At 48.0% G+C, this 24040-nt stretch overlaps 1 long non-coding RNA gene across 1 annotated transcript in view; it reads right to left on the bottom strand.

The window, feature by feature from the left end:
* Positions 1–24040, bottom strand: part of LOC113600636 (uncharacterized) — a 114043-nt gene that overhangs the window by 72202 nt on the left and 17801 nt on the right. Inside the window, exon 2 of the long non-coding RNA XR_003421732.2 lies at positions 2263–2358. This is a non-coding gene — a long non-coding RNA (uncharacterized LOC113600636). The remainder of the gene's footprint in view (positions 1–2262; positions 2359–24040) is intronic.

Genomic DNA, 24040 nt, shown 5'->3' with positions numbered 1-24040 from the left:
CGACTGCGCCACCTAGGCGCCCCAACTTGTGATAATTTTTAATGGAACTAAATAGACACCGAGGAAAGACTGTGGTCCCTAACTTGGATTTCCCCCCTCAACTCCAAAGCAATCAAGCACAACAAAGTAAATGTTCACACTGATCTCTGCTTCTCTCTCCACCATTGGATGACTTAACCATCTGTCTAGACTGCGCCGAAGGGGTGAGAAAAAGCGCAACGTGAATTCTCTAGAGTGGAGACACCGTGGAGAGGAGACAGGGCCTGTGATGATGCTTCCTCTGATATGCCCAGGCCGTGGCTCGATTCACCCCCCAAAAAAGGCACGCGTCCTCCTCAACCAGAACGAAAGGTAACGATCGAAAATGAAGGACCGGATGAAGAGACAGAAAACCGAAAACAAGCAGTTTTCTAACCAGAGATCTGGCAGCTTCTCCAAATCACAGTGGGCAGAGTGAAGCGGGGTTTCACTTCAGGTCAGCTCGATTCGCTCTCACAGGCACGTTTTGCGCATTCCCACTACATGAGTCTGTACTTTGGGGACGGGGAGACTGAGCTCCACGACTCTTCCCCGAGCAAATGAACCTTCTTGCCTGCCCGTCCTGAATCCCCAGGCCTGTGCAGGGGGGCTTTCTTTCCGGAGCCTTCGATGCCTTCCCTGGGCCCGGTTACCATTCTCATCACAAAAGGATGCCGGCCATAGACCTCCATGATGAACATGGGGAATATAATAAGCTGTGATTTTAATAATCCTTCCAAAGATGAAGAAATTCTTGGTGGAACCCACCCTTCTCTTGACTCTGTTCACGAATTAAGTATAAATCTGTATCTTTGCCTTTTCCTCCGTCGGAGTGCTGTTCTATAAAACTGCCGTTAATCAGGGAGAGTTGACAATGGAAATGTCTGTCAGAAAGACCCTTCTTACAATTGAGACCTAGCCTGTTGTAGGAGGTGAGGTAATTTCTTCTCAAGCTTCTGGTATCCAGGGAGAAAAAGGGAACAACAAAACAAGGTCTGTTAATAAAGGTGTGAGAGTCTCTGGGTATTTTCTGTTAGTCAAGAGACCTCAAGGAAGGTTAATTCTGGGCTGAAAGCAAACCTTTGTCGAGGGTTTCATTTTAGAAGGTTCAAAAGACACCAGGGAGAGAGGGAGAACAAGAGGCAGGAAGAGGCATGCACAGAAAGAGGGAGAGAGATGAAGGCAGGGAGAAGCAGGAGAGCCTGGCCTTGCTGAGATGTCACAGGAGAGAGTCACAGATACAGGCTCCAGCAGTTTGATCACTGGAAAAATGTCTGTTAAGAGTTGATGCAATGGAAGAGAGAAAGTTCTGGATTTATTATTTTTTTTAAAGGTGTGCCTTTGCTCCTGCTGCTCTGTTCACCTGGAATGCCCTATTCCTGTCCAGCTTTTAGCCTCTCTGTTCTAAAAGGGGCTCAGTTCAAATGCCTCCTCCTCCATGAAGACTTCCTGGGTATCTCTAGTTACATATACAGTTGCTTCGTTTTCTGTAGGTCCCTAGCAGGTTTTTTTCCATTAATTGTTTTTATATCTAGTCATGGCAAAATACACATAACATAAATTTTAGCATCTTAAACATTTTTCAGCATACAGTCCAATACTGTCAAGTGTAGTTATATTGTTGTGCAGCCAATCTCCAGAACTTTTTCATCTTGCAAAACTGGAACTCGGTACCCATTAAGCATCACCACCCCGTTCCACTGACCACCACCATTCTACTTTTCATCTCAATGAATTTGACTACTTTAGGTAGTCAAACAAGTGAAAATCATATGTGAAATCATACAGTATTTGTCTTTTTGCGATTAGCTTATTTCACTTAGAATAATGTCCTTAAGGCTCATTCAAGTTAGTTGCATGTATCAGGATCTCCTTCATTTTTCAGGAATATTAATTTGATTCTATTTTTCTAATGGCATTTATGACACGCGGTCTTATTTTTAAGCAACATTTGCACATTATACCTCTCTTGCAGAATTCTAGATCTTTGGAGGACAGGGTCTGAGTCTCCACACAGTTGAGTCCCACTGTACCTATTAGCCCAGTGCTTGGCAGAGAATTGGTGCTAATTTATTGAGAAGATCACAGGACCCATGCTCTTTGTCTTGAGTGGGCTCTTTAGAGCTCCCAGTCTCTCAATAACCACATCCCGCGAAAGACTCAACAGACGTTTAAACCTTTCCATGTCATCAAGCTGAGGTGAGCAGAAAGGGATTGGCACCAATCATTTGGGGCTGCTCTTACCCCACAGCCTTGAATCAGTCCTGTGTCTTCTCTTGACTTGAGCCTTCTACTTCCTTTTGGCAGGCATCTCCTTTGGGACAGGACAGTGGGCCCAATCTTAAAAGAACAGAAAGTAGGAGTAAGAAAGAGTAAGGGGAGAAAGGAAGAGTTCACACAAGAATGCAAGCTGATAATTAGATTTAGATTTTCCATCCTGCTAACTCTCTGATTGCGTCATCACTTTTAATACGTATCTTCTGATAAAGATGGGGTGGTAATGGGGGGCAGAGGACTGGGGAGGGGTAATGTTAATAATCATACTAAGTGTTCTTTCCTGCCCTCTCACCCAGGTTGTCACTGTAGAAGACAGCTTTTTTTCCAACTCGGGAACAGCAAGGGAAGCCTTGCTACAATTTGATTTGGGAGGTTGGAGAACTAAATGCAGCTTTATGTTTGGTCTATAATAGCTATTTTTAGAGTTACTTTAGTTAGCTTGTCTTAAAGCCCTGCCTTTCCCTTTGTCCTTCCATTGTCATTTGTAAGAGGGGATCATGGAACAAACACAGGCATTGAGTCCAGCAGTCTTGGGTTCTACCGGTGATATAAACTGGGGTGGGCCAATTCACCTCACTGAACCTCAGTTTCCTTACCTGTAAAGTGGGGAGAAATACCCCCCTCCCTCCCCAGGCTTTCCTGATGATTCAATAAGGCCATGAATATTAACTGCCCGGTCTGGCATACAACAGTTGGATAATACATGTGAATTTCCTTCCCTTTTCCTGAGTTGACCTGATGTCCCTCTTTTCCAGGCTGTGGCTGAATTGGCTTCATTTGGATCCTTGACTCCACATAAGCCACATTCGCTGCACTGGTTTTGTCTCTTTCTTAGCAGCCCGTGACCCCCAAGGAAACCCTATGGCAGCTCCTCCTGTTTTGCGATGCCTGGATCATCAGAGAAGAGTACTTTGGTGTGGGATAAGGCTCTGTTCAGGCCTAATAGAACCTTGTTGGGAGATGGAGTTTTCAAGCCTACACGGCAAATCACAGAAGAACAAACCACCACGGTTCAATTTATTTGCCAAATGATTTATCTCCATGGTAGGCAGCAGGCTCTGTGTTTGTACATTGCTTGGAGTGCTGGAGCCTACCTACAGAAGGCCCTTTATTTTTTTTTTTTTGACCCACGTCACCTTTATTAGCAAAGCCTAGTCCTAAGGGTCAGGAAACGGGTAGGAGCTCAGCCAGCCCAGAACAGGCAGAAATATGAAAGCAGTTTCTGCCAGAGTCTAACAGAGCCGGTAGCCTCGTTGACCCAGAATGCCAAAACCAATGGCCTGTTGTTGAGAAGAAGTACACGGAATGTGTTTGGGTTACCTTGCTCCTTCTCATTTAGGTGTCATTGCATTTATCTGGAGCACAAAAGAGCTGTACTTTGTCACTTTCTCCCATCAAACTCTTCCCCCCCACTCTCCCCCCCCCCCCCCCCCCCGCACTTCAGATAAGAAAACAACTGCTTCCGGCGAGGTGGCGGGTAATCAAGGCGTCAAGGAAGTACCATTGGAGTCTGGCCTTAAAAGATGGGTAGGATTGGAAAATGTAAAGATTTGGAAGCAGGCCTTTCTGGTGGAAAGAACAGCAGCGACAAAACATAGAAGTGGAAACTTGTAGTGGCATTGCTGGAGAATTATTGGGAGACTAAGCTATACAGAAGGGATAATAAAAATAGGTAATATTAAACACTGTGATAGACATTTCCTAAGACGGTCTTTAGTCTCCGCCTTCTGATCTTTATGCTCTGTGTGACTTCTCTCCTTGAGTATGGATTGGATCTATTGACCTAATGAATAGAATGAGTAGAATGTCTCTGAAGTAATGGGGTACCTTCTGAGATTAGACTATTCAAAGACCGTGGCTTTTTTCTTGAACACTTTCTCTCTTGCTGTTGCTTTCTCTTGGGTTGGGTGCCCCGAAGAAAGCCAGCTGCTATGTCATGAGGCAGTCCCGTGTAGAGGACCACATGCGGAGGGACTGAGGCCTGCTAACGACCATGTTAGTGAGCTTGGGTGTGTCCCTTCCCTGCTGCGGCCCAGCCTGCAGATGAGACCTCTTTGCCAACTGCTTGACTATAATCTCTTGAGTGACCCTGAGGCAAAAGCATCCAGCTAAGCTGTGCCCAGTTTCCTGACCCACAGAAGCTGTGGGTAGAAAGTGTTTATTGTGGGGTGCCTGGGTGACTCCGTCAGTCAAGCGTCCAACTTCAGCTCAGGTCATGATCTCACGGTTCATGAGTTCGAGCCCCAAGTCAGGTTCTGTGCTGACAGCTCAGAGCCTGGAGCCTGCTTCAGATTCTGTGTCTCCCTCTCTCTCTGGCCCCCCCACCCCCCCGCTCGTGCTCTGTCTTTCTCTTTCTCTCTCAAAAATAAATAAATATTAAAATAATAAAATAAAATAAAATAAAATAAAATAAAATAAAATAAAATAAAATAAGGAAAATGTTTGTTGTTTGAAGTAACTAAGTCTGGGGGTAATTTGTTATGCAGCAACAGATAACCAATACAAGCACTTACTCTAATGTACCAGATGCTGTGATACATACTTCCTATGTCTGACGCCATTTAATCAACATTAGGTGAGTATCCTTGTCCCAATTTTTTCCAGTTGAGAAAACCAAGCTTTAGACATCTACCCAATGCCTGTTACACATCTAGTAAGTGCACAAGCTGAGACTCAAACCGGGCTGCCTTATTCCTGGGTGTGTCCTCTTAACTTGGACACTCTATATTCTACAGTTTGGTTCACTCCCTCTTCGCTCCACGTCCCCCAAGGTCTGTTGGCAACACGGTCCTCGTGCCTCGTCAGAGCCTGGAAGGAAACTTGGGACTTTCTCTGGAGTTTTTTGAACAGAATCTCCCTCTCTATGTCCAGTTGTCTCTGACAGGCTGTGCCAGGTACTTGCAGCTCCAACCATTATGACAGCAGTGACCTCCCAGCCCCCAGGACCCCATCTTCTTCCTCCTTATCTCCTTGCCACTCCTTGCCCTGGGCACCACCTGTGGTATTGGAAGTCAAGGCCTGTAGGGCTACCCTTGGGTGGCATAGTGGGCCCCGTTCTCCTGCCCTGGGCTGGAGGTTGTTTCCCGGGAGACCATATCATATTCTTCAGGACCCGACAAATACAACTTTTCCACTTCCTTCTATCACAGGGCGAGAAAGACCCAGAGAGTCCTGCTCCTACTCCAGGAGATGAGGACTCTAACCCTGCGAGTCCTTCTCTAGTCTCTGGTAAACAAGTGGAAACTCTGCCCAGTCTAACTCTGCTTCCTCCACGGTTTCATTGGACACTGGTTTATTTCAGGGTGTTCCTAGGAGATTTATACTCAACACTCCTCGTCAGTCACATGTGGTGGTCTCTCCTGGGCCTTTGCAGGGAGGCAGTGATGCAGATGTGTGGGCTGCCCCATCCTGGGTCCTGAGTAACCACGATATTCCTTCTCATCACGGTATCTATTGCCAACTTAGTGAGCTCTTTGATACACTGAGTCTCAAGAGGTCCATAGATGAATGATTACCTTTGGCTAATATGAAAAACAAACCAACTAATCAAACAGAAACTTAAGAGTTAGGAATGACCTTTCATGACTGATAAGCCAGTCTTCACTGTTGATCTGCTACTACGTTTTGCTGTACTCTGTGTATCAGTTCATAAGCTCAAAGGAAGCCACTGCTCAGAAAATTAGCTCCAACCCCCTGGACTTTATACCTTAGTTCCCTGTTAATCCTTGATGGAAATGAGCAGGGCCCTAGGCTTCAAAAGAACTTACAGTGGGTAACTAAAGTCCAAAGGCAATCTCTCCCCGGTGACAGGAGAACTGGGCTCTCAACCCAGCTCTACCACCTGTTTTCCGGAGGATCCTGGGGGGTTCACCTCACCTCTGTGAACCTGTTTCCTTGTATGTCACACCAGGAGGGTGGGGCAGGCCACCTCCAAGATCTCTTCTAGTCTTCTAGAAGGTTTTATGGGCTGGCCTCTGAACAGGGCACCCCGCCCCCACTCTGTCTCCCTTTCCTCTGCTCAGATGGGCTCCCCAGTTCCGCTGGCTCTCGAAGTAGTACCCGTTTGTCCGGAACAAGGTCTCACGGAAGAGTATAGGAGCAATCTTTTGGCTCTCTGGAACATTCTTAACAAGGCGGGAGCTTCCTTTCAGAAACGTCACGTACGGTCTCCAAACACCTGCGGCCGCTCATTCCCCACTCCTTGGGAGGTGAGGAAAGGGAGGAACAGTAACGAAAGAATAGCCAGCCCCTTCCTCCCAGGATTAGGGCACCAGGCTGGAGGCCTACACAGCCCTGTGATTAGGCTCCGTTTTACAGAGGCGGAAAACCAGGGGATGCTAGACTTGAGACTCAAATTCAAGTACATGCCAAAGGAGACGCTAAGGACTCCATAAATATTTATTAGAGTCAAAAGGTCCTCAGTAGATCATCTGAGTTGGCTTTCAGGCAGTTTATCAAGCAGAGAAGTAAAATGATTTACTCAAAGTCATACAGCTTGAGAATGCATTTGATTCACATTATGTAGTCAGACACCTTTCTCTAGGAGGACTGACTCAGAACCCTTTTAGAATCAGTTCAAGGACATATGGGGTGGAGGCAGCCAGTTACTCTGCCTCCCCTCTCTTTCCTAGCAGGACCTCTCCCACTTTCTAAAGGATGTTCTTTGGCCTCCCACACCACAGACTCGCCTGATATCAAAGGGCCACGTGTAAACACCCTTCCTTCTGTCTTATCAAAATCCCTCTTGCCTGGGTTTATTAGAGGTGACTCACTCCCTGGAGCCCATTGCAAGGATCTGGGCTGGGGCTGCAGGGCTGAGAGGTACCAGCCTCTCTGCCCACTTCAGAGAAGGGCCTCTTAAACCTCCACTCTTCTCCATCTGCCCCAGCTGGGAGCCCCGCCACCCGCATGTAGGGGAGCTTGGCCCCAGACATCACTCCTGGCCTTTGTCACAAAACCCTTGCAAGGGGGGGGCCCTTAGGGGCCCAGGATCCTGAGTGACATAGGAACCAGGGCTGATGGCTGTGGGAAAGAAGGCAAATGCTCCGAAACGTGAGGCGAATGGCGGGTACCCCACCCTGAGGCCGGGTACTCAAGGAAAGCTTCCTTTCGTGCGGGAAACGTTAGCTCTTCCCTGGCCCTTCCAGTCCAGCAGGAAGGGGGAGACATCCCATGAAGACATGGCAGCTGTGACCATCGCTGCAAAGAAGAGGGTCACGGGAGCCTCAGGGGAGAGTGACTGATCTGAGAGGCCAAGCCAGGCGTTCCTGAGGAAGTGGTGTTTGAGAGGACTCCAGAAGGGGCACAAGCAGGGAGGGGGGTGTCTGGCCGGACAGAGGGCAGGGCGTGATGAGGAAACTGCAGGGAACGGAAGGGGGCCCATGTGGCCCAGGGCAGAGTGTGGAGGGCAGGGGTGGGGGGGGACAGAGGTAGGATTCAGGGCTGCAGGGGAAGGTTGTGTGTGTCAGCCGCTTTCAGTCTTGTCTTTGTGCTGCAGGCGGGGGGAAGCCTGTAGAGGGACCGGAGAAGGGACTGGCGTTCAGGGGACACTGGCTATGTATGTGGGCACCCAGCCCAGGGAAAGCCATGAGCCCAGAGGCCTCTTCACCCTCTGGTTCAAGCAGTGTCAATGGGTATGAGTGTCCCCAGGCTCGGGGACCAGGGAGGACATGGTGGAGTCGAAGGTAGGGTGGGGTCGGAGGCCAGCAGAGTGGGCGCTCAGTGTCACCTTCCCAACCCTGGCCAAGCGAAGCTCAGGTCCCTCTGGGGGTGGTCTCCTCCAGATGCTGCCCTTCCCCCACCCCCTGGAGCTCAGTGCGCACCCTGGGCGCCTGCGCGCCTCCTCTGCCTGGCTTACACCCCAGGTGCTGTGAGTCACCTGCGTGTGGTGAGTCAGGGGTAGAGGTGGGAACGTGAGCCCCGGGGGAGGCTGGCGAGGCAGGTGGGCGCAGCCCCGCCCCCACGGCCGCACCCCCACCCCAGCTCTTCCGAGGAACCCTTCGGTCCCATCCGCTGCAGGAGGCTTCTTCCCAGCTCCCTCTCCCCCACGCCCACCTCCCTCCGCCACCGGCTACCCGCCACCATCACCATGGTGACGCCAGCTCCCGAGGCAGCTCCGCGATCAGATCAGATCAGATCCGCGGGAGTCGAAGCAGGGGGAGGGCGGCTGGTCTCATTAGTCGTCCTATTGAACTGGGTGCTTTTCAAATCAGCTCGCGGCTGCACGCGGCAGATCCAAGGTCTGCTCACCTGAAGGGCTCACCTCAAACACAAGAGGCGAACGGCTGAACGGAACATGTATTCCATGGGGACTTGTTTGCACCAGGAGACGATGCACCCCAGCTTTTAAGCGCTGAAGCATACTAGTGTGTGGGTCCGGGCTGATACCCAAGATTTAAGGGCCACTCGCTGGGTGACTTGAGGTGGACTTGTAAGGCTTTGGTTGTGAGAGGCAATTTGGGGCCACCCAGACTGGATTCAAATCCTCACCCTGCCACTTTATCAAAGGGATACACTGGGCCAAGTTACTGAAGCTTGCCGGGCCTCAGTTTCCCCTTGGGTAAATGGGGGATAATCACACTCACTTTGTAGGTTGTAGTGAGGATTAAAGGTAAGTTATGCAAAGTGGCACATAGCCCTACGAAAAATGGCCATTGTTGTTGCGGCTGTTACTATCCTTAGAGTTTCGAGCCCTTCCAGATGCTGCACAGAGGCTTGTTGATTTGAGGTTGACACAAAAGGCAGGTTTTCCCAGCAGTGACTTCTGGGCTGCCAGGACCATCAGTTTCAAGATGGTGGGTAGAGCAAGTTCCGACCTCTCCTCAAAGGTTTCTTACATGATGGGAGACATAATGTAACCTTGAACTGCAGTGTATAAAGACATTGGACCGGTGAAGGAATTGGCAGGAAGGAGGAAAGTCCAAACGGAGTGCCGGGGGGCAGGGTAACACAGCTCAAAGAGGGGCAAGTTTCTACTGTTCCATAGAACCTTGACAAGCCTATAAAAGGGGATGGTGTGGGGCCTGAAAAGAGAGAGATTATTTAGAAATATTTGTAAGAGACAGATAGACTTGCAGGTCCCAACCCCGACTCCCCCTCCTGCCTGGGACAGGAGAGTTATTTTCCAGAAAAACTGAATCAGAGAGACTTTGTGCTACCGACATCAGATATAGAGGGAAGCTGGGGTCAGGTGAAAGTTTGCACACTAAGTGAGCCCTTCTCCCCTGCCTCTTCCCCCTCCTTGCCTAAGACCGACAAGGGCAGGAGATTGAAAGATTCTTTCCTGCAGAAACCAACCCAATCCAGGAAAAAGACCTATACATGTTGACATTTGGAGGCTCCTGGTGAAAAAGTCATTGCCTACCTGAGCACCCTACAATAAATCCCATCCATGTATACAGAACTTCAATCAGCTCTTTAGGGCCTCTTCCTTAAATCCAATCCGAGCGGCAGTCAACAATCACCAGAGAGGAAAGCATCCAACGTGACAGAGAATACAATAATCATACAGGAAGACAAAAGGATCTATGAAGGAAGCAGAAATGATGAATGAGCAGCAGACACTGAAAATAAAGTATATTTGATTATCTTTAGAGGCAGAGGAGAAAATGCTGCATCCATAGGATGTGATGAAAAAGGGATAATCAAAGCAAGAAAGGGTGTTTGGAAATCAGAAATACGAAATGAAAATTTCAAAAATTCTGCACCAGCATTGGAAAATAGAGTTACAGAAATTTCCCTGAAAGCAAACAAAAGAACAGCAATATGAGTAAGAAAGGAATTAGAGGAGTAATTCAGAAGGGTCGACACCCAGTAAAAGTAGTTTCAGAAAGAGAATAGAGAAAAGTGATGGTAAGGAAATTATCAAGGAAATAATACAAAAAGATGCTCTGGAACTGAAGGACACGAGTCTTGTCTAACATGCCTAGCACAGGAGTTGAAAACGGACCTAGACCAAGATACCCCATTGTGACACCGCAGAACTCTAGGGTTGATAATTCCTTTATATTTTGCATTTGATTTATCTAGGGATAAAAAGGTCTTAAGAGTTTTCAAAGAGAAAACTAAAAAGTTACATATAAAAGATCAAGGGTCAGAACAGGATTGGACTTCTCAATAGTAGCATTGGAAGTAAGAAGACATTGGAAAAATACTTTCGTTATCCCAAGGGAAAATTATTTTCAGCCTAGATTTCTATTCCCAGCCACACTACTGAATAAGTATGAGGACAAAACAAGGACATTTTCAAACACGCAAAATACAAATAAGTTTACATCTGATGTACCCTTTCTTGGGAAGCCAATGGAAGATGCTCCATGATGAGGGAGTAACCAAGAAAGAGGAAGAAGGCTTGTGATCCAACAATGCAGAGGGGAAAGGGAATTTCCAAGATGCGGGTGAAGGAAAGTCCCAGAATGACAGTGGTGGGGCAGGCCTAGGAACCAACCAGTTTAGATTAGAGAAGAACACTGAGAACTCCAACAAAAATTTCTCTAGGAAATTCTGATTATTGATAGATTTGAGATCTAAAAAGGATTGTATAATGAATCAGTTTGCAGAGCTGTTGGAACTATGGGAAGACTTAGATATTTAAGGAAACAAAACAAATGCAAAATAAAAGGAATTATCAACTCCAGAAAGAAGAAAACGTTGAGAAAAACAAAACAAAATCTCAGTTCACTACTTGGCTCAGTAATGAACAATGTTTATTTTACATAATCATAATAATGAAAACACTGTGTGTGGATTGAACCAAAAAGTAATAAACAATTATGTTGGGAGGAGAGAAAGCACAGGAAGGGGAGGGGTGAATGATTTAAAACGTTCACTTACTATAGTGGAAAATATTTAAAATAAATGACTCAAGAGAGAGAGAACTACGTGTGCCTATTATCCAAAAAACATGAATGTAAATACCAAAAAAGGAAGAAAAAAAAAAGCTATGAATGTTGCAAGTGGTTGCCTCTGGGGAACAAAAGAAAGATGAGATAGGAAGGAGGTCAAGGGACTTTCACAGATGGTGTATTTTGATAAAATATAAATAAAAATTAAAAATCCAAAAAAGGAAAGAAGACTGGACTTGTGTTGGTCCAATGATGGCTTTACAAACGCACACCTTCAAATCCCTCAGTGATAAAGTCAGCAAAGACAAAGTGTCAGGTATATGCATTGCGTTAGGAGAATTTCTGGAACTGGGACCGTTTATTCCTACTAATATGAAAACACCAACAGTAACAACTAGCAATCGTGTCCATAGGCTTTCAAGACATCTTAGCAAGTTTGCTACCATGTTATCCTATGCTTTCAAGGAAAACACTGAAACTCAGGATTTAATGGAAGTCATTGATACAGTAAGTGGTAGAGGCAGGACCTGATGCCAAGTCCTCTGTGGTAGATTATATTTTCAAAGATGGACTAATCCCTCATGCTCTTCTTCCACTCCTCCACCAAAAGATGGAGTCTATTTCTCCACCCCCATGAGTCTGGGCAGGTCTTGCATCAGCTTTGACCTATATAATGCCGTGAGTGAGTTTTGGTGACTTCTCAGTCTAGATCATTAGAAGATTTGCACCTCTTGCTTTGGTCTTCTGGGATATTCCCTCCGGCACACTCTCTCTTGGAAAGCAGCCTCATCCTAGGAGAAGCCTAAGCCACATGGAGAGGCCATGTGGGCACTTCAACTGCCATCAACTGCCAACCGTGTGAGTGAGCTGCCATTTTGGACTTCCAGCCCATGTGAACCTTCCTCTGACTCCAGGTCACTATCTGACTACAACTGCATGAGAGATGCCAAGTGAAACCACCCAGCTGGCATGTCAACCCACGGAACTGTGAAAGAGAATAATTAAGACTATTATGTGATGTCATGAAGTTTTAGGGTGATCTGTTACATGGCAATAGGTCACTGAAACATTGCTTAACACCAAGGTCCTTATTCTTTCCTCGATACCACCCTATGGGCATTTCTCAGCAGAGACACTGAAATTTGGGTGGGAGAATTTTTTTGTAAGAATTTTTTAAGTTTTCCCTGCACACTGTGGGCCCTTAGCACCCCTGGCTTTTGTCCATGAATCTGATACCCCTCCCCCAATGTCATGGTGATAACAAAGAATGCCTTCACAGTTTCCCAAGGGGCTCCTAAGAATAACATCCCCAGGTGAGATCTCCAGGTAGACAGAGCCATCTTGAGATGGTTTAAAGCTGAATTCCACACAAATGGAAAAGAGAAGTCACTTCTGTCAGTGGGAATGGACAGAAAGGGAAAGCGTGCGGGATAATAGCTCCCACAGTCCAACTGCAGAGTCTCCATGGCCCTACCTCTGACATCTAAGTTGCTGGTTTTTTGGCCTGAGCTCCCTAAGCCTTGCAAACTGTTTGGTGGTAACCATGCCCACAGGGGGAAAGGGTGTGGGAGGTACAGAACCATGGAGCATTCATCTGGGAGGGAAGGGAGAGATCATTTAGTGCAGCCACTCGCCTTACCGTCTACTGAAGCCAGAATGGGGAATGTGCACCAGGACTATACCCCAGGACCTCCCCCCCACCCCCAAGCCACATGCTCTTCCTACCACTCAGACAAGGAAATGCTTGTGATTGAGGTTATTTAGATGGTGAAATGGATAAATTTACTTTGGGCACACAGAATACAGCTGTCCAAGTTAGCCTCACATGACCGCCGGTTGGACAAGTTTTCCAGGGGCTGCTGCAACAAAGTACCACAACCTGAGTGACTTAACAGAAATGGATTGTTTCACTGTTCTGGGGCCTGGAAGTTCGTGATCAAGGCGTCGGCAGGGTTGGTTCCTTCTGGGGGATGCACAAGAAAATCTGCGTCATATCCTCCTCTAGCTTCTGGCAGCTTGCCCGCCATCTTTTGCGTTCCTTCGTCTTCATCTTCACAATGGCATTGTACCTGCCTGCATCTGTCTCCAAATTTCCCCTTTTTGTAAGGACACCAGTCACACTGGATTGGAGCCCACGGTGCATTAGTATAACCTCAACTTACTTCTGGAAGAACTCTATTTCACATTCTGGGGCTAGGACTTCAGCATACGGATTTGGGGGTGGGTACAACTCACCCCATACAAAAGTTGCATGTCGGGGCGCCTGGGTGGCGCAGTCGGTTAAGCGTCCGACTTCAGCCAGGTCACGATCTCGCGGTCCGTGAGTTCGAGCCCCGCGTCGGGCTCTGGGCTGATGGCTCAGAGCCTGGAGCCTGTTTCAGATTCTGTGTCTCCCTCTCTCTCTGCCCCTCGCCCATTCATGCTCTGTCTCTCTCTGTCCCAAAAATAAATAAACGTTGAAAAAAAATTAAAAAAAAACAAAAAACAAAAGTTGCATGTCACATGCTTTCTGTTTCTCATGTAAAGTGTCACTTTGGATTTCCGAAGTTTGCATCTCGCTTTGACTCTTGGCCTCACACTGTACGAGGCAGATTTTTCACTTGAAAAAATCTGATCAGCCCACCCGAGCCCGGGATCTGTCTCTTTTCCTGAGAGAACGTGTTGCGGCCTGAGAGCCGCTGCGGCAACTACAGAAAGTCTTTGATGGGGCCTCTAATCTGCTTCCGTGGCACACCTGTGACAGCTGTGACCTAGGTGTGAGTCACATTTTGCCTTCAGAAGGCTCTGAAAGAATGAAGTTAGCTGGCTGAAGACACCTGGGAAGTACAGCCACCTGAGCATGGGGAGCCTTCCAGCTTTAGAAGCACAAAGTCTTTAAGACACACAATGGGACGAGACAGAATATGGGGAAAGCCTGATGTCACTGCAAGTCAGGGAGAAACGTTCAGTCATTTATTTATTCATACGTTCCTTCAACATGTTCTCAGTGAGCAAGCACCCAGTATGAGCCAGGCGCTGTGAAATTCAAAATCCGGTGGGGAAGAAAAGTAAACATACAAGCAATTCTGACTGCGATAAATAACATGGAGGAAACAGTGTGCAATAATAAGGAACAGCAAGGACGTCGACTTTTAACGGTGGTCAAAGAGCCCCCATAAGGGGGTAGCCATGGAGACCTGGAAGATTCGGGCAAGGATGCAGGAACAGCTTGTGCAAAGGGCCTGAGTTGCTGATGGACTTGGAACTTTTCAGGAACTGAAAAGAAGCAGATGTGCCCTGGAACAAAGATATGCCTCCGGCAGAGGCAAGAGATGAGGCTGGAGAGTAGGGTGTGGGCCAGGACCGGGATGGGATTTCACACAGACACTGTGCAAAGCCACCACAGAGTTTTAAGTAAGAGAGTGAGAGGGGTGCCTGGGTGGCCCAGTCTGTTGAGTGTCCGACTTCGGCTCAGGTCATGATCTCATGGTTCATGAGATCGAGCCCCACGTCGGACTCTGTGCTGACAGCTCAGAGCCTGGAGCCTGCTTCGGATTCTGTGCCTCCCTCTCCCTCTGCCTCTAGCCCACTCGCATTCTGTCTCTGTCTCTCTCAAAAATCAATAAACATTAAAAAAAAATTCTAGGGGCGTCCTGGGTGGCTCAGTTGTAAGCATCTGACTTCGAATCGGGTCATGATCTCATGGGTCATGAGTTCGAGCCCCACATCGGGCCCTGTGCTGACAGCTCAGAGCCTGGAGCCTGCTTTGGATTCTGTGTCTCCCTCTCTCTCTGCCCCTCCCCTGCTTGCACTCTGTCTCTCTCTCTCTCTCTCAAGATAAATAAATGTTAAAAAAAATAAAAATAAAAAAAAGAGTGAGATGATTTGATTTCTTTGTTTTTTAATCATTCTCTCAGATTGGCAAAGATTAAGGTTTGAAAACACATGGGGTTGGCAAAGGTGTGAGGAAACAGACAATCTCATAGCTTGCTGGTGGAGTTATACGTTTGTAGAGGAGCAACTTGGCAATATTTATCAAAATCAAAAATGCACTACTTTGACTCAGCGACTTTGTTTCCATGCATTTATCCTGTATATGTAATGCTTGAAAATCATCATATACTAGATTATTCATTTTTGGCATTGTATGACTACACAAGATTAAAAAAAGACCCTAGATACCATTAAGTGACTGATAACCCATCAATATCAACAAATAAGGGCTTGGCTGAGCAAATGGTGGTCATTCACACGGCATAATGCTGGACAACTGTAGGGATCAGAGACCTCTTTATGTACTGATGGGGGCCAGTTTCTGAAATATACAGATAGTCAATTTTAAAAAGCAAGTTTCGTGCACCTGAAACATTGTATGCCAACTATAAATCAAGAAGAAGAAGAAGAGAAGAAGAAGAAGAAGAGGAAATTCCAGAGAAGAAGAAGAAGAAGAAGAAGAAGAAGAAGAAGAAGAAGAAGAAGAAAATTCCAGAGAAGAAGAAGAAGAAGAAGAAGAAGAAGAAGAAGAAGAAGAAAATTCCAGAGAAGAAGAAGAAGAAGAAGAAGAAGAAGAAGAAGAAGAAGAAGAAGAAGAAAATTCCAGAGAAGAAGAAGAAGAAGAAGAAGAAGAAGAAGAAGAAGAAGAAGAAGAAGAAGAAAATTCCAGAGAAGAAGAAGAAGAAGAAGAAGAAGAAGAAGAAGAAGAAGAGGAGGAGGAGGAAATTCCAGAGCCGTGTGTAGAGTATATATATCATTTAAGAAAAAGACGTGTGTGTGCGCGTTTAGGTCCTTCAGGAGAGGAGTAATGAAAGCTGTAAAGAAACAAGAGACCTTGGCCACCGTGTCAGAGTGGGGGAAGATGAAAGCAGGGCAGAGGGGAGGTGGAGTGTCCAGAAGCCACCCGGGGGGCCCAGGCTGGAGGCCCTGGCCTGGATGCTGGGGGCAGTGCGTGGAGATGGGGACAAGTGGGCAAATGTGCGACAGGAAAGCCGGACGGGATGTCAGGGTGTGAAGAGAAAAATGAGCATGAGGGACAGCCAGCCAGGTTTCTCGTGTGACCTCCTAGCGGAGGTGCCGTTGACCTAGAGGAAGGGCAGGCTTGGGGTGGGGTGCAGGATAGAACTGAGGGTGAGGTTTGGGACATACTAAGTCCGACGTGCCAGCAATCACCTAAGCGGAGATATTGTACAGGAGCCCCAGTAGTGAGGCCCGAGTTTAGACGTCCTACTCGGTCCCTCCCCACACCTCCACCCAAGAACACTGAGAGGAGGCAAGAGCATTCCTGGGAGGGGAGAGGGGAGTGCTGAGGTGTGGCAGACCGCACTTGATTGACATGCCACAGGAGAGGTAAGCCCGGGAATGGCAGGGCATGACTTGCATTGTAGAAGTCCCTCTGATGGGAACAAGACAGACAGATCAGAGGGAGGTAAAATGGAGCCACCGGCAAGTTATTGCTGGAATAAAGGAGCTGAATGAGCTTGGGGCCAACGGCGATGGAGAAGAGGGTAGGATGTGGATGGGATGTGGGGGTGGGGAGGGTGGAGGAGCTGAGAATAACTCCCAGCCTTCTGGCGTGAGTGACTGCAGGGGTGGTGGGGCCATTTCCCGAGAGCAAGTGTGGGAGGAGGAAGGGGGAGGCAATCCTTAATCAACCTAAGCTTGACTCGGTTCCTAGAGACGGGTCCTGTGTGGTAAGAAGACTTTTCTCCCAGCCTGTGTCTTACCGCACCGCACTGCAGCCCTGTCCTGGGAACTTCGGGGGGCTCTTACTCTATTGTCACCAACTTTGACTCTATCTCCCCATGGCCCCCCCCCCCACGTGGGATCCATCATCAAACCCTAAAAATCCTGCCATCAAACTATCTCGCTTCTGTCCTCACCCTTCTATTCTCACGGGGCCCTAAACTGGCAGGAAGTGACCAGGGCCTCTCTGGAACTCTGGAGGCCTGTCGCTGGGTCACAGGAGGCATCTGGCTGCAGTCGAGGCTGCTGTGCGTAAGATGACTCTACGGCCAAATCTATAGCCATTACTGAGGACTTTCCCCATAATAACATGGTGACAAGCCTTGTTCTCATAGATAACGCGGGCTAAATCCAAGGTTAGAGTTCCACGGCATTTCCTCTGAAGCTTTGGGACTGGGAAAGTCCTTTGCTAAGTGGCTGATCACTGTTCATGCAGCAGCCCACCCCAGCGAGAGCCTGACTACCACACACAGAATGTCTAACACGACGAGGCCTCGGCTCTGGAGGGCCTGCCACCCTCTGAGTCACAGAGCCACACTGCACTGTACCTTGGGCCCCGTCCTGAAGTCAGGGATTGTGTGAGGCCTTCCCCAAGTTGGCCAGGCACCTAATGTCAAGAAGCCAGGCAGCAGAAGCAAGGGGTGTGTGTGTGTGTGTGTGTGTGTGTGTGTGATTGACAGTGGATCGGGCAGGATGGCAGGAAGGCTCCCTGCTGAGGTCTCTGGATGGCAGAAAATGCACAGAAAAGAGCGTGTCAAGTGGCTCTGGGACAGGGAGATGGCCTTATGCTTTTCTTACTCAAAGGTACTGCTTCTTCTGGGTACTGGCCACATTTGGAAGCTGGACCAGGAGCTGAACTTGGTTCTCAGAATCCCAGCAGGGTGGTCTGGAAGGTGACGGGGGAAGGGCATAGGTGTGCCTCAACTGCTTTGACTCAGGTTGTAACATGTCAGCGTGCTGGCGGGTTCTTCGTGTTTCAATCAGATGAAGTTTTTGTTGGATGTTTAGTGACAGGCACCCTCTACTCACATCATCAAAAGCCTACGGTGGAAGGGAAAATCAACTGCATATTCCTGAAAGCCAGGAAGTATCAAGTGCAAAAGCTAAACAGACTTCTCTTACTAGGGTGCCCGAACGCAGTGACAGAGGGAGCAGGCGCTTGCGTGTGGGGTCGGGGAGAGAAGCTCCTTAACACCCGCCTTCCCAGATGGGGAGGCAGCTCATCCCTCGGGGGCAGCGCCCTGGTGGGCGGCAAGGGCTCGGCCTCTTCCCCGCTCCTCTGGGCCCCGTCTTCATCTCTGTCTCCGACCTTCCAGAGTGTCCAGCACTGTGCAGGGCACGTCCTGGACCCTCAGGAGGTGCTGGTGGAGTGGCTCAGAGAAGGACTGGATGAGCGGTGAGTGTGTGGATGCCCGGGGCCACAGCCAGCTTTGGGGGCAGCTGTGTGACTCTGGCCAGTCACCCGCGAGCTTTCTGACCCCCGGGCTACGCCCATCAGGGTCATCTGCGAGACTTATTGGTCTTAGACCCCCCCCCCCCCCAGAGTTGAAGCTGATGTCATCGGACCACGCCTAGGTGTGACCATCCACCGAGCCTAGGGTCACTCCCCTCACTTCTTCCCATTCAGCACCTGCTTCTGTCACTCAGCCTCCTCAATGACAGTTCTTGATTTCAGTCTCCACAGACTTGGTCCTTCTAACCCCCCTTCTCGTCCCTTGATTTCCTCTCCCTCGAAGCTGCTGGACCTTCCCGTCATTAAGAATTGCAAAGCCGGGGCACCTGGGTGGCTCAGTCAATAGAGAGTCCGACTTCAGCTCAGGTCATGATCTCGTGGTCTGTGAGTTCAAGCCCCGCATCAGGCTCTGTGCTGACAGCTCAGAGCCCAGAGCCTGTTTCGGATTCTGTGTCTCCCTCTCTCTCTGCCTCTCCCCTGCTCATGCTCTGTCCCTCTCTGTCTCAGAAATAAATAAAAACATTAAAAAAAAATTAAAAAAAAAAAAAAGAATTACAAAGCCTCGGGGCGCCCAGGTGGTTCAGCTGGTGAAGCGTCTGACTTCATCTCAGGTCATAATCTCCAGGCTCGTGAGTTCGAGCCCCACGTTGGGCTCTGTGCTCTCAGCACAGAGCCCGATTCGGATCCTCTGTCTCCCTCTCTCTGTGCCCCTCCCCGCCTCAAAAATAAATGTTAAAAAAACACAAAAAACAAACAACAAAGAATTGCAAGGCCTCTGTGACCGCTTCTTCAACCACCTGCCAATCGCCCAGCTCTGCTCGTTTCTTCCAGAACCTCAATTCCCACCTCTTCACAACCGGACCAGGGCCTATAAAGACACTGATCTCACCACATCCCAAGTGTCCCTCCCCTCCGTCATCTTCTCGAGTTCCCCTCACCCAGCTTAAACTCCATGGCCAGTCATAACTCCGCACGTGCACATCAGCCCCCTCCCTTCTCTTGCACTGTGGTACTCACCCAACAGCCCCAGTGGAGCTCAGCCTTCTGTCAACGCCACACCGGCCCCCATCCCACCCCCACCCCCGCCCCCTCCCCCCAACACTGAGCATGAACAGTCAAAAAGATGAGGAGCAGGCCGGTTGGTGTTACTTCAAATATGAGGGAGCCCTTCGTGCTTTCTGAAAACCCAGCCACGTCCCCAGCTTCACGCGTTCCCTCGCTCTCCAGTCCCCCACGTCTCCGTCTCAGTTGATGACGTTGCTTCTGACTTCACTTGGGAAATCGTGAAATGAGAAGAGCGTTTAAGGAGACTCCTCTCATCCTGTCCGTGTTGGCGTGCGGGGGCGGCCATGACCGGATACCACAGACTGGGTGGCTGAACGACCATTGATTTTCCCACATTTCCGGAGGCCGCGAGTCTGAGATGAAGGCGTGGACAGAGTTGGTTTCTCCGGAGGCGTCTCTCCTTGGCTTGTAGATGGCCGCCTTCTCCCTGAGTCTTCACATGGCCTTTCCTCTACGTGCTCCCATTGTTGGCATCTCTTCCTTGTCTTATAAGGACATCATTCGTATCGGATTAGGGCCCCCTCATTCGGGGCGCAGGGCCCACTCGCCTCCTGGCACACACGCTTAGCAGTGGTAGCTCCTCCCAGGATGCCTGAGCCCCTCAGGAAAGGTTTGAGGGGCAGACAAACCCTCCCTCACCCCCTAGAGTAGGGCTTTTATTTTAAAGTAGATGTGGCTGGGCAGGGGTGGGGTGGGGGATTGCCTGGGTGGCTCCATCGGCTGAGTGCCTGCCCAACTCTTGATTTCGGCTCAGGTCGTGATCCCAAGGTTCATGGGATCAAGCCCCATGTTGGGCTCTGCATAGACAGCACGGAGCCTGCTCGGGATTCTCTTTCTCCCTCTCTCTCTGCCCCTCCCCCACACGTGCAGGCACGCTCCCTCCCTCTCTCTCGCTCTCTCTGAGAAATAAATACACTTAAAAAAAAAAAAAAAAAGATTTGGTGTTTCAGTCACTTCCCTAGATGCCAGCAAAGCACAAAGAAACAACGGGATTCCAGAAAGGTCAAACGGTTTGTGATCAAACATCTCCTTTGTGTTTGGTGATGGAAGTGCTGAGGCCATCCCTTCTCCCTTCTCCCAGGTTCTTCCTGAGGCGGGCCTGGGAGGCGGCTGGTGTGGTCTCTCCCTCTCTCCACCACGCCTCGGCTTTCCTGCACCCATGGCTTCTGTTCCACAGCCATGTCCAGGGAGGCCACACCCCCCGCATTTAGGCCCAAGGGGGAGTATCAGGCTGGGACAACCACAAAAGTTTATCGATAATCACCTTAGGCATGTAGCTCAAACTGAGTCCAAGTAGCACAGAGTTCTTAAACGGGGGAGAGCAAAGAGTCTGGAGGGGAAAACAACATCCACGGGCTCTTTCATATTTTTCTAAGTTTCCCCTAGTTTTCTACTGCATGCTGGTGTCTGGAGAGAGAAAGAGAGGGAGGGAGGGAGAGGGAGAGCCCAGGGATGGGGCAGGGGGAGAGAGAGGTTTTTATTTCATAAAGATTTTACTTCCCACAATCTCAAGGAGGGAAGGAATCGGCAGTGCTTGCTTATTTGTTTGTCAGACCTATACACTCGCCCTGCCCCTGACTCAGATCACCGAGAGGCCCAGAAGCGTGACGGTCAATTAAAGCAGAAAAGCGGCAGCAGTGAGTGGCATGTATTCAAATCAAGGGGACACAAATTGTAAAAGATCGTCTTCTCCCGGGCCGGAGGCTGCTTCTCTTCCTTCAGGAAGGCCTTGAAGAAGCAATCACTTCTGTGTTTCAGAAGGGACGGGGATTCCAGATTTTTCTTATTAACTCATTCCTCATTATGATGAAGGTATTTCTCTTCCCCTAGAAACCCTGCCCCCTGAAGCTTCAGTGTCTGTGTAATTTGCTTTCCGCAGTTTTCTGTCCGCAAGGTTAGCCCTTCTTGGTTAGGTTGTGATGATTCTCCTTTTGTTTTCTCTGCTTTTCTCATCATAATGCTTTCTTCACCTCATTTCGCTCAATCCTCTCTCCTTTTTTCTTCTCTCTTGTAATCTTCTGACTTCACAGCCATAGCACCAAATGCTCAGTGGCTATTAAATAAATGTTTCATAACGGCTCACAGTTGCTGAGCATTTGCCACAGGCCAGCTCTGGGCCAACCTCCCAGGATGGGATGCATTACATCCTGCCTGAATCCTCAAAGCTACCACATGAGGTTGTGGGATCCTCAGGAGGGCTGGGACAAGGCGGAGGCAAGCGGGACCCTAGGCCACAAGAATTAAGGAGGCGCTCACTTTTAGAGTCCCGAAAGGGCAGGCCGACCCCCAAGAATGCCTCACGGTGCACTAGCCTGAGCATTACGGCGATTTCCATCTCTAACATAGAAGGAAATGGACAGATGGTAGGGCAGTTGCCCAACGTCACAGAGCTAAAGAAGAAAGAACATTTGAACACAGGTTTACATAAGTCCAGAACCCCAGCTCTTAAGAGTTATAACCAAGGGGCGCCTGGGTGACTCAGTTGGTTGAGCATCGGACTTTAGCTCAGGGCATGATCTTCCAGTTCACAGGTTCAAGCCCCACATCAGGCTCGCAGCTGTCAGTGCGAAGACAGTTTTGAATCTTCTGCCCACCCCCCTCTCTGCCCCCCTCTCTCTCTCCCTTCTCTCTCTCAAAAATAAGCAAACTTAAAAAAAGGAAGAATTATAATAAATATGTACCCAGAGCACCCAAGTAGCTTTAAATGTCACCATTCTTAAATATGAAGAGAAAGACAAGCGGCTTTGACTTTTGAGGGAAGCCTCTAACCCAAATGCCAGAGATCTAATTAAGCAAACAGATAAAAGGGGAAAAAATGCAGGAAGTCCTAAAGCTGCAATAATGCAGAAAACAGAAGACAGCTTCAAACTAAAGTTTATAAACTCAAACAATGAGAAGATGTTGCATCCATGGATCGAGGACCAGATAAAAAAGAAACATTCAGAGAGTAGGGAAACGCTTCTAGAAATTAAGACATTTATAACAGAAATGAATATTTCAATAGAAGGCTTGAGCAGTGAGGTTGAAGGAGCCTTCCAGGAAATAGAACAAGACAAAAAGAATAGGAGAGGAAAGATAGAACCAGAGAAGCAATGCAAGGAGTCCAACACCAAATTTATTGGCATTCCAGAAAGAAAGCAGAGCAAAAAATGGAGAGGAGGAAATTATTTAAAAAGACACCAAAAAATGTGGACCGACTGCCCAGAATATTTGAATAAAAAAAAAATAGATAAGTTATGGTGAAATTTGACAAAATCAGGGATAAAGAGATGATCATAAAGGCTTCTAGAAAATATGAAAAATTAGGAATCAGAATGGTATTCCGATTTCTCACCAATCCCATTGGAAACTAGAAGTCTGTGGAGCAATGCTTTTAAAATTCTGAAGGAAAATGACTTCCGTGTGGATGTGAGGCTAAGCCAAAGACATTTTTTTTCAGATAGGCAAAATCTCAACAAATTCATTTTCCATGGATCCTTTCTCATGAAGCTACTTCAAGGATGTACTTCAACAAAACGGGAAAGTAAACCAAAAACAGCGACCCGGGTAACATCTAATCCAAGGCAATCATGTCCAGGGCAACATGGTTCAGTAGGTCTGGAGAGCTCTCAGTTCACGGTGGGGCCACAGGTTGGAGGACACTGAATACCTGTGTTTATGCCACCACAAGGACAAATGACCTGATAGCCTTTTAATGTACTTGCCTCCATTGGGAAGAGAGGACTTGGTGAGAGGCACCTGAAAATCGGAGCAAATGTACCCGGGTGATTAACTCCGGGGAAAAAGAAAACACTGTACATGAAAGGAAATGTAATTATAGCAGACTCTGGGGCTTATCTGTGAATAACAGTTAACAATATTGACTGGGGCATATCAACATAAATTCTGAGTATTAAAGAATCCAAAAGAGGTGAAATATTATATTGGAGAATGATTGTGAATGTGTGCAAGTGTGTATAAAATGTAAAAATTAAATTCTCCTCTACTATAGTGGGAAGTTAATATAGGTCTAAAATGGGGAAAAGTCAAGAAATATGTTACTTGAAACTACGGAGGAAAATACCAGAAAATGTCTGAAAGAGTCCAAAATGCCTGTCTCTGAAAACTGGGACTCAGGGAAGAAACATGCTGAGGGTAAGGGAGCCTCTGCTCTTTATTATAAAAAAAAAAATACTACTGTGATACCTTTGTATGCTTAAATAAGGTATATTTGTTACCATGATCAAAATTAATGTTAAAAGGTAATTTCAGTATCAGCTTATTTACTTGCCTTTTCTTTTTCCTCTTAAAACTGGAAACCGTAGTGGGGAAAATATCACTTCTTTGGGCCTTTTTGTTCTTTGAACAGAATATGCTGTCTTACTCCTTCCTCTCCTCTATTATTTATTATGAAGCAGAACAGCAGTTTTAATCACCCCTAAAGAGCCCATAATCCTCGACCCAATATTTGACTTTGAAATTAATTTTACAGCTCTGTTTGACTACACTTAGGTCATAGATTACGTTATGGAAAGGCAGCTTACGAGAAATTTAAAAGCTGTCCACCTTCCCCACCTGCCCTTGATCCAGAGTAAAGGTCTGCTTCACGGGTTCTCTGATGGAAAGTACCCATCACAACAACACAGTCCCTCTCGCCGATCGTGCCCCCATTTGTGTTCCCACACTT

The sequence above is a fragment of the Acinonyx jubatus genome, chromosome F2 (assembly GCF_027475565.1).
Source record: "Acinonyx jubatus isolate Ajub_Pintada_27869175 chromosome F2, VMU_Ajub_asm_v1.0, whole genome shotgun sequence".
Taxonomy (NCBI): domain Eukaryota; kingdom Metazoa; phylum Chordata; class Mammalia; order Carnivora; family Felidae; genus Acinonyx; species Acinonyx jubatus.
Note: the sequence above shows the minus strand (reverse complement) of the source record. Positions and strands in the feature narration are given on the sequence as shown.